Genomic DNA, 8,092 nt, shown 5'->3' with positions numbered 1-8,092 from the left:
TCCAGCAATTTACTTTTTAAATTTTATTAAAGACAAATTTAGAATTCCAAACATTACAAGATAAGCAAACTTCTGGTATGTAAAAATAAGATAAAAAGAGCACCACCGTCTAGTGTTTATTCATCAGCAAGATGGGTCCAATCTCTTGGAGCAAAAATTTTAAAGTCCAACATACCTGGCTAAAGGGGAAACTTGATCTCTTTAACCTTTTTGTCCTGACCCTGTTGATAACAGAGTTGCCATCTTTGAGTAAGACACCAAAAAGTTGTTTTATAAAAAATGATGGAATGTTGGAGAATTCCAAGGCGTCTTTTGTTTTATTTTAAGGATTCAAAGTATTTTATTTTTAAACTTCTCAACTTTCAAAACAGGGTAGCTGAGGTTAAATAATAGCACTTTCTGAAGCTGAGTGTGCTCGCTGGAACTCAGTTTTTCTGCATGAAATACAAAAACAACTTCCAGAAACTTCTAGGCGGGAACAAGACTGTCCCGACAACCTGACTACGGGAGCTGAACCTTCTCGGTTGTAGCATCTCTTCCTCTCCTCGGCCAGGGCTCAAGACTTCTGGGCACTCTTCTAGGCGCACACGGACAGCCCCCGCCCTGAGGTCTCCTGGGAGGCGCACGCCACGTACTGGAAGCCATCCCGGTCCTTCTCGCTCTCCACACACTCACGTACTGTGGCCGTTCACCGGCAGGAAGAAGGCCTGGTTGGCGTTGAGCTGCAGGCGCCACCTGACAACTTTGATGAGCTCGCTCATGTCGACGTGGTCAGGGACCAGGAGCTTGGTTCTGTCCAGGACAGGCAGCTGCTTCTCGCCCTTGTATCGCTCTATGACCACTGGGCTCTTGGTGGGATGCTGCTCTTGCATGAGCGGGACATGTACTCTTCGTTCGAAGGTGTGGTGCTGCTTGAAGGTCTTTTTCCGACAGCATTGTGCTGGGGTCCCAGGGGCAGTGGCAGCTCTGGATCTGGGGACGGCAACTTCCCTTGTGTCTCCTCCTCCAAGGTGTCTTAATGAGGCATGATGGAAGTAGCTGTAGATCCCACTACAGTGGGTCTGAAAAACCAAAGGCAGAGGTTAAAAATGACCTGGACCTAGAAGGTCACATGAGAAACACAGCTGTGCACTGCAGTAGGTTTCCTGGTAGGATAAGTTCTAAATTCACTGGGAAATTTGGAACTTATTAAGACTGGGAAAGAGGCAGTAAGAGATTGATGTGGTTTTTTTAAAAACAGTTTTGTGAAGTTATGGTTCACGTACTGTATAGTTCACTCACTTGTAGCACACGATTCACTTTATTCACAGCTGTACAACCACAATCACAGTCAACTTTAAGACACTTTTATTACCTCTAAAAGAAACCTGCAAGGACCTGAGTTCAATCTCTGGTTCAAAAAAAAAAAGTTTAGAATAAAATAAACCCTGACCATGTAGCTATCAACCCTCTCTCTGTACATTTGCCTAGTCTGAATAGTTTGTATAAACAGAATTTTGTCTGTCTTTTTAATGTGGCATACTATTTCAAGATATATCTATTTGTAGTGTATATAAATTAACTTCTTTTTATTCAATATTTAACCCCATTTAATATTTCCTTCTATGGACAACTGACATTTTGTCTATCTAGCTGTGTGATGTCAGTGTCAATAGCCTGTTAGTGGCAGGCACAAGTTGCTCGTTGGTCCTAATATCTGTTCTGCAGGGAACCAAATAGCTTTCCTACAATAAAGACTATGGTTCTCCAGCTTCCTTATGGTATGGCGCTGTGACCAAATTTGTGTTTTCAGGGTAGGCAGGAATGTGGCCATACCCCGATGCCTGTCTTTCCTGCGTTGGAGTGCTGATGCATGGTGCTGGCCTGTCTTCGCTAGGTGGACTAGGGCAGCGTCTTGAGGACGGCCATGCAGTGGCGGAGAAGCATGCAGGACCCTTGGTGACTACAGAGCAGAGCTCCCCAGAAGTCTAAACCTCATACAGTAAATGGGTCTTGGTAAAGGCACTATTATTCTGGATTTTATTTATATACCTCTAGACCTCTAAATCTCTAAATGTAACAAAGGCAAGGGAAGAAATCAAACCCTTTACCTGGGCCTATGAGACACTTGAGTCTTTCAACAGTTGGATGTACAAGTGAGCTCTCAGGGAAGAGGCTGGAGATAAAAGCCCCTTTATACCTGCTGCTCCAACTGTAGCTTACGACCCAGCTTTAGCTTTTGGTGCCAACATTTGTCCCAAATTGTCCTCGGACCCTTGAGACTCACCGAAACATGACTTTACTCTGGGCTTCCCTTGTCAAGAGCTTCTCAACCCTGAAGCTTTCTCTGTTGTGTGCTGAATAACTGAGCTCTTAACTAGGTACAAATCTGAGTCACTGTGGAACCGACCCAAGTGTCTATGCTGCACCCCTACCCAGCAGGTGAACGTCACAGGTCACATATTTTTTTCTTTATTGTGTTCCTTCATCAGACACCACACTGCCTTTAGGGACAGTGCGATAAACATTCCTAATTGTTGAACAATCTTTGTGCAGGTAAATGGAAATATTTCAAAACACTCTAGGCAAGGAAGCATCTTTCTCTGCTCAATTTACCAATTCTATCCTTTAACCCACCAATTCTATTCTTAGCAAAAACATATTTGTTGAAGTGCAATCAGATTGAGAGCTATTAATGACATAATTAAATATGGAAACAGAATTACAGAGCAGCGTGTGCAAGGCCTGCACATGGGGTACTCATAGCTGTGTGGGGAAGGATGGGCAATAAAATTAAAAATATGTTGTACAAATGTCATTGCCTTCAGAGACAGAAATGTAGACTCACCTATTTCTCCTCACATAGGTAGCACTCACTGGCAGGGAATGAGGACTTGTATGACTAGGAACTCACTTGATATAACATCACTTCCATCACAGTGGGGCTTCTTGGGGTGCAAGTGGAGGCTAATGGATTGATATAATCAACCAACAGTTTACATGGCATTTGGCACCCAGGAAATTCACTATGGAGAAAACGCATGAAATGAATAGACAAATGACATGTAAAAGTTCTGTAAAATCAATGAGACATGTTCCATTTTGTCTGTCCTGTGGCCCTGTGTTTGTACTTGTCTCTTTTCATGTGTCAAGCACTTTGCTCAGATCCTATAACAACCTGAAAGTTTTAAGAAATACCTGCAAAAGTCATGGGTTTAATGGAAGATACATATCAAGAAGCAGAAAGAACTTGTTCAAATGGGAAGGGTGGAAGAGGGAAAGGAAGGAAGGGAAAGGGATTTTAAAAAAGAGTATGGAAGGAAAAAATGGAAATAAAACTTTTGTAAGTGGGGAAGGGAAGACAGGTTAAAGGGAGGGGAGGGGCATGAAAAAATTGAGACATTGTGTACAGGTACAAATTCCCTACGATGATGTGATCACTATGTATGGCAAATATGTACAAACAAGAAGAAATTTTGAAAAGGCAATGGGCTGTAGACTGACTTTGTACTAGAGAATGGAGAGTATCAATTTTAGGTGTACCACCTCTCTTTTGGACAAAGACACTGGGCTTTCGTCCAGAACAGGTTCCTTAGCCTTTCTGTATTCCCTTGAATAATACCTTGGCATCTTTTATCACACAAGGAATCTATATGTAGCATAGTAGGGAGTGGAGGAAAGTCATGTGTGTGCAGGCTGAGCTGACGAAACAATGCCAAGCTGGGCTTTTGCCCTCATGGCCTTTGGCTGGTAGTGTGACGTGGCCCAGAGAATGATTTCCTCCTATCCCTGATGTCTTCCTCTTCTTCAAGGACATGAGTTGCATTGTGTTTGGGTTTGCATTTATGACCTTGTTTCATGTCAGTTACCCTTTCAAAGGCCCAGTCTCTAACTATGGTCACATTCTGAAGTATCCTGTATTTCAGATGTACGAGTATCTTGGAGGAGGACACCTTTCAGTCCTTCACAATGATAACAACATGACAATGATGGAAGCCTGCATTTGTGGAGTTTCATACATCCCAGACTACTATAATTTCTGCCATAGCTTATTTAATCTAATTCTCACACAACTCTCTGAAACAGGTACTATTATTGCCTTCTTTTTCAGAGCCACACAAACTACTGAAAGAGCCCAGCTAGTGAATGACAGGGTTAAGGTTCTAGTTCCAGACTCCTCACATCCCAAGGAGCATCTCCTGCAAATGTCTGGGGAAGTCAGGTTCTCTACATGCACACTAGACTAGATGTCTCTTACAGTCTCTTCCTGTTCTGACCTGTGAGGTTTTATTTGCCTACCACTGTGTACTGAGTGTGCTAATTCTTAGGAAGATTCAGTTCTAGATATATTAAGGGTGAAGAAACAGGGCTGGTTTTTCTCTAACATTCATCCCTGTGTCAGCCTTGGTGTTTTGTGTTATTGCTTATGATCACCTCTCCTGCTTGTAGTTTGGTATATTTGGGGGCTTGCAGCAGCCTCATCATATAAGACAGTTCCTAAGGGATTTGAGTTCTGTTTTGCTTTCCCAAATGTTTCCTGCCAGGGGAGATCTGCCCTTGGCCCCAAAGCTCCTCTCCAAGGGTTGTGTCTCTGGTGCACTTTGCCTGCTCATGTCTCCACCATTCACTTGCTGGAGGTCCCAGAAACCTCCCTTTCTTTTCAGGTTGGATACTAATTTCTGACATGGGTCAATGTCTGATCCCAGTTTTCCCAGACTTAGACCATTTTGGCATCAGTATTATCTCCTGGGGCATTTCAGAGATGACAAAAAGAGATTTAAGCCTATAATATTCCGGATCATTAATAGAATGGCAGTACGTTTTAGCTTCCGTCTTGTGGCAACATCATACTTTGGGAGTGACCAGTTGCCTGTTTTTCTGTTCTGGGGCTTCTAGCAGCCTCTAGCACATGCTAGCATTTCAGATTTACACAGTGAAACTAAAGAAATTGCAAGACTGCTAGTTTCTCTGCTTCCCCGTCTTAGATAAATTGTAGAATCCAACTTGATTAAAACATTTATTAAGTGAGATTTAATAGATTCCAGTAATGCTCGGTGTGTGTGTGTGTGTGTGTGTGTGTGTGTGTGTGTGTGTGTGTGTGTTCATTATCTATTTTTTCTCCATGTGTCAAGAATGGCCATGTGCATAGAGCATTGTTCATAGAACTTGCTTTATTCTGCAATTTGCCAGCAATGTCAAATTAGGAGGTTTAATGGATTCCTATGCAGAAATTCCTAGTGTGGTTGTATTAGCAGTGAGTTTCATTAAAAGGGGCTATTTTTCTCTACTGGGATTTCAGTAAAGAGACAATGTTTATTTTTTCAGTGGAAAATTGATTGTAACTAAGAGGATACTTGGCTTGAAAGTGGGGAATTATCATATCATATGATTAAATGAAAGCTTACCTTGTTATAAGGTAACTAGACATATCCCAGTAGAATTGAGACAATGTTTGATTAAGCCAGATTTTCCTACTTTATATTCAAGGAACAAATTAAAGAATAATTGAGATCCTTTTCAGATCTTTTATAAGCTGCATATATAAAGCTTCAGCTCCAGGTGGCAAAGCAATTAGCTGATGAATAAAATCAACCCCACTGTCATTCGTCAGATGTTTAAATTCTATAAACCAGATAAATTAATGTGTTCCTTAAGCCAAATAAACGGTCATGCTCTCCATGTTACCACTCAATTCCCTTGGGGAAAGGTTGGAAGCATGTTCATAGACAGGCTGGGATCTACTTAATCAGAGAGGTTGAAATTAAGTTGCCCATTTGATTTTCTGAAATAAGTGTCCATCTGGCACAAAACCTATCTTCTAAGCAAAGTTGTTGGACGTGATGATTTGGTTAGCTTAGTGAACCAGTGATGCGGCTGGATTTAGCTTGGTTCTCTTCTGGCTGCATTGTTGAAGATTTTCCTGTTTGCTTGTATTTGGCATTGAAATTATTGATAAGTAATGTGAAATGCACTAATTTCACTTATTCCTTTTCCCGAGTAGTAATACACAGAATTAGAATGTCTGCTGCTTTTGTCTTTCCATATTTGTTTTTCTGAGATGAGTTTCCTGGATAAATCCAATGCACTACCATTGCATGAGGATATGAGTGGGTTTTCTGTCATTGACAACCACATCAGGAGGCCAGTTGCTCTCGGGTGTTTCTTTTACAGGCACTGCTTTCAGGACCTGCTGACTGGACTTTTGCTCTCTGCCACTGGCTTGCTTGGCATGGTGTTGCGACTGTGGTCAGGGTGGATAGTCTTTGAGTACTTTGTTACTCAAACTGTGATCCCATGACCAGTGGCTCTGGAGTCATGTGTGAGTTTATTGGAAATGCTGAGTCTCAAGCCCCACCTGGACCTATTTAATCACTGCATGTATCATTTTCATATTCATATGATATTAAAACTTGAGAAGCACTCTCTTAGATGGCGTCTTCCATTATGGTCAGAATTGGAGTTAGGAAGGGAGAGCACGCAGCCAAGGAAAGTAGTTTGTTGATTTTATAAACTTTAAAAACTACTTTCTCCTTTATATTTTATTCCCTTTAGCCACTAATGCTTAAAGAAAGAGGCTAACAAAGAAGAACTGGAACTCGTTTATTATAATATTGGTTATTGGGGTTCGGCATTCTTCACGAACTGTAATAAAAATCGGCAATTTTTAAAAATCAAAGTTGAATTTAGATCATGCCACTGTGATGGAGAGGACTTTAGATGACTCATCCTGTGGAGCCTCCAGCTAGCTATCTATTAAGTGCAAAATATTAATCCCACTAGTGCAGAGCAGAGAGAAAACTGGATTGGATACTCGGGCACCAACTCATTATCTGCTTACGGGCTAATAGTTGCACTTAGAGCTTGATTTCTTTGGAAGATGCGAGCTCTGGAAGCATACGGTTCTAGGGTCTTCTCTAGGCTGGGGTGTTCACGGTGTGGCGTGACTGTGTGGAAGCTGAGCAAGATGGTCTGAACACGTTAATTCCAAACGATCCCAATGGCCAGAAACAACATGCCTTCTCCTGATGCTGTTTGAATGGAAACATCCTCAGTATTCATTTTGTAGATGTTTGGAAATTATTTATTCCCTTGAGTTTTCAGGGATCATGAGGCTAACCTTTGGGTGTGATGTTGGTGTGTGTGCATGTGTGTGTGTGCATTTGTGGTCGGTGTGTGTGCGCACATGTGTGTGTGTATGTGCATTTGTGGCTGACAGAGGTCCCATGAATACTCATGCTACATAGGGACTGGAAAGAATGAAGTAGTAGAATAAATATGTTTTCATGTGAGGAAGGATATGAAACTCATGAATAGCAGAGTGAAACAAAACTCAACACAATCTTTACTATAAATGAAAATTTGATATTTTTCCACCCCCTGGTGTGTTGTATGCTGTTATTGTTTTTTTTAAACCACAATCTGTCTTCTTTTTATTTTCTTTCCTCAGCATATATTATTCTGGTTTTCACTTGGAGATTCATTTCAGATTGTATGTGTGTGCTGAAGAAGTTGAGGTAATGATCTTCGGAGGCAAGAAGGCATGGCTTCAAGATTTGAGGAAGTACAGCTGACAGAAGTCAGGCAAACATGAGTCCTCTTTGTCTTCATACCTTTGGACAGGAGTCTTGTCTAATGGCAGTGTGGGCAAGAGATGAGCTCAGAGGCTCCTTCTCTCTAGGGAGTTGATTGTTCATGAATTCCTCCAAAGCTCTCTTTCTACCTGCCTTCTTGTTTTGTGCAAAAACTGGATTAGCTGCCTACTCCATACTTAGAAGTAAAGATACAGAGAGAAATAGGGTGCTGTCCCAGGCCTTAAGGGCTTTTATCTGACAGAGGAATGTGTGATTTCCATCTCCACTGATAGCTTTACTCTGAATTTTATTGTAATGTGAGCATATAAGAAAAGTCATAATTGTTATTTGAAAGCATTTTCCTTTCTGGCTATGAATTGTTTATTCAAATTTGTCTGAGGATGTGTGTGTGTGTGTGTGTGTGTGTGTGTGTGTGTGTGTGCATGCATGCATGAATGCACATGAACATGTCTGTGTGTTAAGGGCTCTGAGTTACAGAGTGATGTTAATAAAGCAGATTTTCCCAAGGAAGGCAGATTTAG

At 41.5% G+C, this 8,092-nt stretch overlaps 1 pseudogene; it reads right to left on the bottom strand.

Moving 5' to 3' along the window:
* Positions 1-577: 577 nt before the first annotated feature.
* Positions 578-1,854, bottom strand: LOC101562080 (annotated as a pseudogene).
* Positions 1,855-8,092: the final 6,238 nt, after the last annotated feature.

This window comes from Octodon degus, unplaced genomic scaffold, assembly GCF_000260255.1.
Source record: "Octodon degus isolate 3935 unplaced genomic scaffold, OctDeg1.0 scaffold00078, whole genome shotgun sequence".
NCBI classification, from domain to species: Eukaryota; Metazoa; Chordata; class Mammalia; order Rodentia; family Octodontidae; genus Octodon; species Octodon degus.
The sequence above is the reverse complement of the archived record's forward strand: the minus strand, read 5'-3'. Positions and strand labels throughout refer to the sequence as shown.